We start from the raw sequence: 7,793 nt of genomic DNA on the forward strand, positions 1-7,793 counted from the left end.
GCACATCATGAAAGTCATGTTGATGTTCATTTAACCTCTGCCTCTTTCTCTATCTCTCTCATCCTCTGACTCCTCTCTTTCTCCTTTGTTTCTCTCTCTCTCTCTCTCTCTCTCTCTCTCTCTCTCTCTCTCTCTCTCTCTCTCTCTCTCTCTCTCTCTCTCTCTCTCTCTCTCTCTCCTCAGATATCCAGGCTCAAAGCATCAGTCCACCAGGTAGGTAGAGTATAAATCTACAATGATTATAGCAGTTCAATATTAGTCAACTTTATTATCCCACATGGAGAAATTCATGTGTCCATACACACCATTCTAAAACCCAATAACAAGTACTGTTTTATGGAACTACTAATACTTGTCAACCACAAAGCATTACTGCTGTTAGAATAACAGAAGCCCTGTCATAATCTGTCCTCACCACTGTGTTTTCCTCTCTGCTGTTTACAGCTGAACTCTCAGTCAGATGGGTGAATGAGACCACTTCCTGCTCTGGGACACTGGAAGTCTTCTACAGAGGAGAGTGGTCAGGTCTATGTCCTTTGTGGTGGAGCATGAAAGAGGTTAAGGTTGTGTGTAGAGAGCTGGGCTGTGGGAATGCTATAGCTGTATCTAGAGGACCTCTGGTTAAAGAGAGAAGAGGAGGAATCCTACTATTGAGTACATGCAGTGGAGATGAGTCTACTATTAGAGAGTGTGACATCACAGGAAGAGGAGGAGTAACTCCTGACTGTTATGGTGAATATTATCGTCATGTGATCTGTTCAGGTGAGAGATTTAATTTGTACATTATACAATATTAGCATATCATGTGTTATGTGTTTTTCATTTCATTTAAAGACAGGGAGAGATGTCAGATGTATTTAAACATTATATTTGTGTTTGTCATATTCATTTATGGGAGATGTGCATGGGCAGATCATTGTAGTTCAGATGTTACTGAAGTGAAGCTGCCTGATGGATGTCCAGCTGTTTATTTTCTATAAAGTGAAGTGAACTTATTCCTGTCTCCTGCCTACATTATTCCCAACCCTGTCCTGAGTGACTAAGAACCCATTTCTACCTCTTACAGTATCAAACATAGCAACCTACAATCTTTTATCCAACATATTTGTGTTTAGTCCTTGACAGTGTCATCAACAAAACGGATTGAATGTTCAACCAACTCTTTTTCTCCAGAGTCTGTGCAGCTTGTGGATGGAGCTGGTGTCTGCTCTGGGAGACTGGAGGTGAAGTCCAATCAGTCCTGGGCCTCAGTGTGTGAAGCTGACTTTGACCAGCAGGATGCAGAGGTAGTCTGTGGGGAGCTTGGCTGTGGGGCTCCTGCAGCTCTACAGGGGGGGGCTCTATGGAGAAGGTGAGGGTCAGACCTGGGATAAAGAGTTCCAGTGTAAAGGCAATGAGTCCCTTCTCCTGGACTGTGACACCTCAGACAGAAAAAACAACACCTGCCTACCTGGTAATGCTGTTGGACTCACCTGCTCAGGTAAGAAACAGTTTGTCACTCAATCAACATTGTTTCTCACCTGGAGTGAAGAATATGAGAGGCAATATATAGTGGGCTCCAAAATTACTGGCACCCCTGTCTGGAAATGCACAAACAATACTTACAGAAATATAAACACTATAATTATAGAGAGAAACTGAAAATACCAACATGTGAGAAATACTGTACTATATTAATGTTCCAATGGAACCCACCAAAATCATTAAATTAAATTAAAAATCAATGTCCTCCAAATCAAGGTTTCACAATTAATTGCACCCTTAAAGATTATTGTAAATAACATCTACCTAAATTAAACCAGTGTTAAGTGAATATTTTAATCTCAATGGTTGAACTCAACTATTTCAGTGTCTCTGTGCGTCTCCCAAAAGGTTGTAATGCTTTTGGATCAAGAAACGGACAGAGTCCCGGTCTGCATAGTCAGGCCTTTATTCATTGAGAATTCTGTTCATCACAATTTCAGAGTCCATCTTTTATACTCACACGTCATACAAAAACCCCACCCCTTTTAGGCGGGCTGTTTTCCTCTGCTCTCCTAACCATCAGGTCACACACATGTTCTTATCATAGGCTGCATTCCTTAGTTATCGCCGTCCTCATACTCCTTAAAAAGCCTAACCGTTTCTCTCCTCCCTTAATTGGGAGGCCTCTTTATCTTGGTTTCCCAGTTGTCTGTAGCCAGTTCTCCTTGTCCTTTGTTCTCTGGTCTAACTCTTACTCACATTGCTAAATAGTAGCTCAATGTCATAGTCTTTACTGGTCCTACACTCACACATTCTAACACATTTCACACAGTTTCAGGGTGTAATAATTAGTCATTAATAATTATTCTATCAACCAGGAATTAAATTCCACTTATTTAAGTGTATCTAAGTCTTAAGGACCTATATTGAGCCATTACATCACTTCCTGTTTCACTAGGGTATAAAAATGAGGTAACACGCATACAATATCCCTTTGTCATCCAACACCATGAAGAAAACAAAATAACTGGCAGTTCAAAAGAGACAGATGGTCGTAGACCTTCATAAATCTGGTAATGGCTACAAGAAGATCCACAAACGATTGAATATACCACTGAGCACTGTCAGGGCAATTATAAAAAAATAAAAAAGATATGGAACAGTTGAAAACCTCACGGTAGAGGACGCAAATGCATTTTGCCCCCCAGGATAGGGAGGAGGATGGTGAGAGAAGCAACAAAATCCCCAAGAATAACTGTGAACGAATTGCAGGCCTTGGTGGCGTCTTGGGGTCACCAGGTTTCAAAAAGCACCATCAGACGCCACCTCCACAACCACAGGCTCTTTGGAAGGATTGCCAGAAGAAAGCCCTTTCTGACCCCAAGACACAGATGCAAGCGCTTTGAGTTTGCCAAATGTCATTTACATTATGACTGGAAGAAGGTGCTCTGGTCAGATGAGACCAAAATTGAACGTTTTGGTCAGATACAGCATCGACATGTTTGACGTCGAAACAGAGATGCATACAAGGAGAGGCACCTCATACCCACTGTGAAATATGGTGGTGGGTCAGTGATGATTTGGGGCTGTTTTAATTCCAGAGGTCCAGGGGCACTGGATGGCATAATGAATTCCACCAAGTATCAGGCAATTTCGGCTGACAAAGAAGGCTGGGATTTGGCCGTAGGTGGACATTCCAACAAGACAATGACCCAAAACATACCTCAAGATCCACACAGAAATGGTTCTGTGACAAAAAAAATATATCCTCTGCCATGGCCATCTCAGTCAGACCTCAATCCAATCGAAAATCTGTGGGCTGATTTGAAGATGGCAGTTGATAAGCGCAAACCCAAGAATGTGAAGGATCTTGAAAGGATCTGCAAAGAGGAATGGTCCAAAATCCCTCCAAATGTGTTCCTTAACCTTGTCAAACATTACAGGAAAAGACTCCATGCTGTTATCCTTGCCAGAGGTGGTTGCACTAAGTACTAAATGAGGAGTGCCAATAATTATGAAACCTTGATTTTGGTTACATTTATTTTGTATTAAATAATTGTATGAGTTTGGTTGGTTCCATTGAAACATTAATAAAGTACAGTATTGTTTATATTTTTTAAAGTATTGTTTGTGCAGTCAGGGGTGCCAGTAATTTTGGAGCCCACTGTAGATGTGTTTTAGTGAGAAAATAGTAAGATTACTGTCTCTCTCTCTTCTTTTCTCAGAGCCTGATGATGTGAGGCTGGTGGGAGGAGGCAGTCGCTGTGCTGGTGGAGTGGAGCGGTACTACCAGGGAGAGTGGAGGACTGTGGGAGCTGATGGCAGGAACAAGGAGGCTGTAGCTGCAGTAGTGTGTAGACAGCTGGGTTGTGGCTCCACTGTTTCAGTACTACCTGGAAACATCACTAGAGGGTTTAGAGTTGTCTGTTCTGGGTCTGAGCCTTCACTGAGGGAGTGTAGGAGAATGTATTTTCTCCTTCCTGGACTCACAGTGATCTGCTCAGGTAATAACAAGATGCACTATATGGCCAAATGTATGTGGACATTAGTGGATTCGGCTATTTCAGCCATACCTGTTGCTGACAGGTGTATAAAATTGAGCACACAGCCATACAATCCATAGACCACCATTGGTAGTAGAATGACCGAAAAGCTCAGTGACTTTCAACGTGGCCACCGAGTTCCACATTTCTTTTGGCCATGTATTATATCTCCTTCCTGGACTCACAGTGATCTGCTCAGGGAATATCAAGATATTATAATTACATTAAACTGATTTCCTTCATTCATACAACTTCCTCTGCACCTCTCACAATGACTGTTTAGCTTGTAAGTCTGCTTTGCAAAACAGATCAATCAGTCAAGTAGGAATCAAATAAAACTTAAATATCCCAGAATGCTTTTGTATTTGAACGTTATCTCACTGAACGTCTCTACTCACTACCACTGTCACATGTCATGTTATTGTCATATCTAAATGAGGAAAGAAAGTAGTTGAGGAGCTACGTTTTCTTTTTCTCTCCTCTTGTTCCAGATGTCCTGCTTCAGCCTGATATCAACATATGTTGTCTCAGTGACTGTAGGCCCACTACTCATGTTGCCCTGTGAGGGAGGGTGGCTAGCACTGTTACATGCTGATGTTATTGTCATATCTATAGGAAACTATTAGAAGAGGTTTTTCTTGTTCTCTTTTATTGTTACAGATCTCCTGGTCCAGCCTGATATCTTCCTGACTGACTCAATGGGAGGGGTCTCCAGGGGCCATGAGGGGCCAGAGGTGTTCAGGGGCTACAACTTCACCATCTCTTGCTCCACTCAGCCACAGTACCCAGGAGGCTCCTTCCTCCTCACGTTCACCGGCTCCAACAGAACCCAGACCCAGCCAGCTGTCAATCACTCTGCTGCCTTCCTCTTCCCTGCTGCAGATGACTCCCACCAAGGGAACTACAGCTGTGTTTATGACAATTATGTTTTCTCTCATAACTTCTCCTCTGAGAGTGAGCTCCTCACCCTCACCGTCACAGGTAACTGAACATGATCCAGACTTCTAACTTTGTCATTGACAGATTTCCCACAGATCTATGTGATGATGACCAGTCCCCTCATCAATGGTGTTTCTGTTTTCAGCCTCTCCTCTGCCAGCCTTCATCATCAGACACGTTGTAGTGCTGCTGATCCTACTGACAGCCATCACCACCATCTACCTGTACTACAAGGTAAAGACATTTACTCAGACGTTACAAGTCATTTAAATGTTTGTGTCTTTGAGCAGGGTTCAGATTCTACATTGGTCTATATCTGTGTTTAAGGTGTGGGATTAACCAGATGTGTATCTTTGACTTGTGTTGCACTATCTTGGGTTTGTTCTTCAGTAGTGTACTGATTATGAGAGAACGAGAGAACGAGAGGGGGAGAGAACGAGAGGGGGGAGAGAACGAGAGGGGGGAGAGAACGAGAGGGGGAGAGACACGGACAGAGAGGGAGAGAGAGAGACAGAGAGAGAGACAGAGAGAGAGAGACACCAGTGGCAAGGTGACTGTGAACATGGATGTGTATCAAACAGGCACAACGACAGTACAGGGACAAAGTATGAGCAATTCAACGGCTCATACACGAGACGTATGTGGCAGGGACTCCAGACAATCCCAGATTATAAAGGGAAAGCTAGCCACGTATGGGACACCGACGCCTCGCTCCCGGACAAGAGAAACACCTTCTTCTCCCGCATTGAGGATAACACAGTGCCACCGACGCGTGTGGTGAAGGTAGGCAGCAACACCTCTGCCACCCTGATCCTCAACACAGGGGGCCCATAGGGGTGCGTGCTCAGCCCCTTCCTGTACTCCCTGTTTACCAGTGACTGTGTGGCCACGCACGTCTCCAACTCAATCATCAAGTTTGCTGATGACACAACAGTGGTAGGCCTGATTATCAACAACAACGAGACAGCCTACAGGGAGGAGGTGAGAGCCCTGGCGGAGTGGTGCCAGGAAAATAACCTCTCGCTCAACGTCAACAAAATGAAGGATTTGATCGTGGACTTCAGGAGACAGCAGAGGGAGCACGCCCCCATCCACATCAACGGGGCCACAGCGGAGAGGGTGAAAAGGCTTCAAGTTCCTTGGCGTGCACATCACTGACAACCTGAAATGGTCCCTTCACACAGACAGTGTGGTGAAGAAGGCGCAACAGCACCTCTTCAACCTCAGGAGGCTGAAGAAATTTGGTTTGGCCCCTAAGATCCTCATGAACTTCTACAGATGCACCACTGAGAGCATCTTGTCGAGCTGTATCACCGCCTGGTATGCAACTGCACAGAATGCATCCTCAGGGCTCTCCAGAGGGTGGCGCGATCAGCCCAACACATCACCAGGGGCACACTGCCTGCCCTCCAGGACATCTACAGCACCCGGTGTCACAGGAAAGCCAGGACGATCATCAAGGACCTCAGCCACCCGAGCCACAGCCTGTTCACCCCACTACCATCTAGAAGGAGGAGACAGTACAACAGGTGCATCAAAACTGGGAAAGATGAACAGAGCAAAGTACAGAGAGATCCTTCATGAACGTCTCTGAATGTCCTTGAGTGGCCCAGCCAGAGCCTGGACTTGAACCGGATCTAACATCTCTGGAGAGACCTGAAAATGGCTATGCAGTGATGCTCCACACCCAACCTGACAGAGCTTGAGAGGATCTGCAAAGAAGAATGGGAGAAACTCCCCAAATACAGGTGTGTCAAGCTTGTAGCTTCATACCGAAGAAGAGTCAAGGCTGTAATCGCTGCCAAAAGTGCTTCAACAAAGTAATGAGTAAAGGGTCTGAATACTTATGTAAATGTGATATTTCGTTTCTTATTTTAATACATTTGCTAAATGTCTAAAAATCAGTTTTTGCTTTGTTATTATGGGGTATTGTGTGTAGATTGATGAAGAAAAAAAACAATTTAATCAATTTTAGAATAAGGCTGTAACGTAACAAAATGTGGAACAAGTCAAGGGGTCTTAGTACTTTCCGAAAGCACTGTATATCCTGTATTCTAGTCATGGCTCATCCTATATAACTACTGCTGTACACACTTTTTCTATCCACATACTGTCTATACTGTCTTTACACACCATTATACGTATATATACACTGAGTATACCAAACATTAGGAACACATATTTACAGTATATATATTTATATTCCAGACTCTGACACTGCTCATTCTGATATTTATTAATGTAATGTATTTTTCTGGATTGTGTGTATTTATTTTGTTGCTAGGTATAACTGCACTGTTGGAGCTAGAAATACAAGCATTTCGCTGCACCTTCGATAACACCTGCAAATCTGGGACAAATACATTTGATTTGATTTGAAATGTCTGACTCTTGGTGCTTTGTCTCCCTAGACCACCAGGAGGCAGAAGAGAGTGAACAGGGTGAGCAGCATGGATCTTTATGTTGATGCCAATGCCATGGAGATGGTCTCTCTGAGCTCCAGAGCTGAAGCTGGACCGGGAGAGGAGAGAGCAGCCCAGGGGACTGAGTAGGAGTAGAATGATGCTGACCCTAAATGCTGATCCACCATTATTCCTTTTAGTTAGTTTTTTGCTACCAGGGGAACATGGGGTTTTTGCGTAACATGGGGTTTTGGTAACTTGGGGTTTGGGTAACTTGGGGTTAGGGTAACATGCCGTTTTGGTAACATGGGATTTTGGTAATATGGGGTTTTGGTAACTTGGGGGTTTGGGTAACTTGGGGTTTTGGGTAACATGGGGGTTTGGGTAACATGGGGTTTGGGTAACATGGGGGTTTGGGTAACATGGGGGTTTGGGTAACATGGGG

General features: G+C 44.1%; 1 pseudogene; it reads left to right on the top strand.

Annotated features, from left to right (window-relative positions):
• The first annotated feature begins 548 nt into the window (after positions 1 to 548).
• LOC121561355 lies at positions 549 to 7,521 on the top strand (annotated as a pseudogene).
• The last annotated feature ends 272 nt before the right edge of the window (positions 7,522 to 7,793 follow it).

The sequence above is a fragment of the Coregonus clupeaformis genome, unplaced genomic scaffold (genome assembly GCF_020615455.1).
Source record: "Coregonus clupeaformis isolate EN_2021a unplaced genomic scaffold, ASM2061545v1 scaf1955, whole genome shotgun sequence".
Taxonomy (NCBI): Eukaryota; Metazoa; Chordata; class Actinopteri; order Salmoniformes; family Salmonidae; genus Coregonus; species Coregonus clupeaformis.